The sequence below is a fragment of the Marmota marmota genome, unplaced genomic scaffold (assembly GCF_001458135.2).
Source record: "Marmota marmota marmota unplaced genomic scaffold, marMar, whole genome shotgun sequence".
NCBI lineage: Eukaryota > Metazoa > Chordata > Mammalia > Rodentia > Sciuridae > Marmota > Marmota marmota.
In genome coordinates, this window is record NW_026000079.1 from 4,148,111 (window position 1) to 4,150,745 (window position 2,635).

The following is a 2,635-nucleotide window of genomic DNA, read 5'->3' on the forward strand; positions in this document are numbered from 1 at the left end:
TTTTTCTAATTCTGTGAAGAATGTCATTGGTATTTTTATGGGAATTGCATTGAATCTGTATACTGCTTTTGACCACTTTGACAATATTAATTCTGCATATCTAGGAACGTAGGATGTCTTTCTATCTTCTAAGGCCTTATTCAATTCTTTATCTGCACTGTTTCTAATTTTACCTCCTTGGTTTGATTAATCCCCAAGTATTTTATTTTATTTTTTGAGGTTATTGTGAATGGGATAGTTTTCCTGTTTTCTTCCTCAGTTGAATTACTTTTGGAGTATAGGAAAGCTCTTATTTTTTATGGTTGTTGATCATATCCTGTTACTTTGCTGAATTCATTTATAAGTTCTAGAAGTCTTCTGTTGGAATTTTTTAAAAAATATTTATTTTTCAGTTTTTGGTGGACACAACATCTTCATTTTATTTTTATGTGGTGCTGAGGATTGAACCCAGTGCCCCACGCATGCCTGGCAAGCACGTTACCTACCGCTTGAGCCACATCCCCAGCCCAAAGTTTTAAAATTTTTTTTAATGTGGTGCTAGGGATTGAACTCAGGGCCTTGTACATGCAAAGCAAGCGCTCTGCCAATGGAGCTATATGCCCTGGAATTTTTTTGGGGGGGTCTTCTAGATATAGGGCCATGTCATTGGAAAACAGAGATAATTTGACTTCTTCTTTTTCTATTTGTATCTTTTGATTTTTCTTCTCTTGCCTGATCACTCTGGTGGATGTTTAGAGTAGTAGTGGTTCAGATGTATTGGATAGGAGTGGTTAGAATGGACAGCCTTGTCTTGTTTCTGATTTTAGAGGAAATGTTTTTAGTTTTTATCCATTTAGTATGCTGTGGTTTGTCATAAATGGCTTTTACGATGTTTTATGGTGTTGAGGTAAGTTCCTTCCGTTGCTAGCCTCTTCAGCCTTTGTAACATGGATGGGTGTTGGATTTTATCAAAAGCCTTTTCTGCATCTCTTGAGATGATCATGTGACTCTTTGGCTTAATTCTGTTTCAGTGGTGAATTACATTTATTGATTTGCACATGTTGAACCAACCTTGCATCCCTGGACTGAAACCCACTTGATGTGTTTTGAATGTGGTTTGCTAATATATTATTTAGGATTTTTGCATCTATGTTCATCAGGGATATTGGTCTGCAGTTTTCTTTCCTTGATGCATGTTGTCTGGTTTTGGTATCAGGGTTATACTTGCTTCATAGAATGTATTTGGTAGTATTCCCTTTCTTCATGGAATAATTTTGAGAAATATTGTGTTAATTCTTCTTTAGAGGTCTGGTAGAACTTAACTGAAAGTCCATCTGGTCTGGGGCTTTTCTTTGTTGGAAGGCTTTTAATTGATATTTCAATTTCATTACTTGCTATTGGTCTGTTTAGGTTTTCTGTATTTTTGTGGCTCAATTTTGGGCAGGTCATGTGGGTTCAGAAATTTGTCATTGACTTCTAGATTTTCCAGTTCATTGAAGTATAAATTCTCAAAATAGATTCTGATGATCTCCTGATTTTGGAATTAGTTTGTTCTTCTTTTCCTAATACTTTAAGATAGAACATAAAGTGATTTATTTGGGATCTCTATTTTTTTAAATTTAGGTACTCAGTACTATTATTTTTTCTCCTAGAACTGCTTTCATACTGTCCCAGAGATTTTGATACAATGTTATTGCTCATTTCTAAGCATTTCTTGATTTCTATTCTCATTTCTTCTCAATCCATTCTTCATTTGAGAGAGGATTGCTCAATCTCCATGTGTTTATGTGGTTTCTATTATTTTTCTTGCTGCTGTTTTCTAGTTTCATTCCATCATGGTCTGATAGGATGCAGGGGTTTTATAGATTTTTTTTTTGTATTTGTAAGATTTACTATATGACCTAGAATATGGTATATTTTGGAAAAAGTTCCACAAGCTCCTGAGAAAAAGGTAAATTAGCTGTTTTGGGGTGAAATATTCTACAGATGTCTATTTGGTTCATTTGATTTATAGTATTATTAGGTTGGAGATACCTTTATTGATTTTATGTTGTAGTAACCTGTCTATTGGTGATAAGGGTGTCTTGAAACGACTCAGTATTATTGTGTTGGGGCCTACCTGGGAATTAATGTCATTTTAAAAAATGTAATTGGGTGCGCTGATATTTGGGGCATAAAAATCTACTTCTTGTTGGATTGTTCCCTATACCGGAATGTAGTGAGCTTCTTTGCCTGTTCTGATTAATTTATGCTTAAAATCTTCCTTTGTTAGATATGAGAATAGCTACTCCTTCTTGTATTTGAAGTTTATATGTATGGAGTATTTTTTTTCCAATTTTTTGACCTTCAGCCTGTGAGACACTTTGCCTGTAAGATGAATTTCTTGTAAATAGCAGATAGTTGGATCTTGTTTTTTGATCCATCCTTCTGATCTGTGTCTTTTAGTTGGGGAGTTGAGACTGTTAACATTCAGGGTTAGTAAGGATATGTTGGTGGTTTCCTGCCATTTTGATTTTTTTGTACTATATTTTATACTGTCTTGATTTTCATTACTTTTCTATTGATCTTCCTTTACTTGGGGGCTTTCAGATTTGTTTTTGAGTCCCTCTGTGTGCAGTTTATATTTGAGTATTCTTTTTTTTTTTTTTTTTTTTAA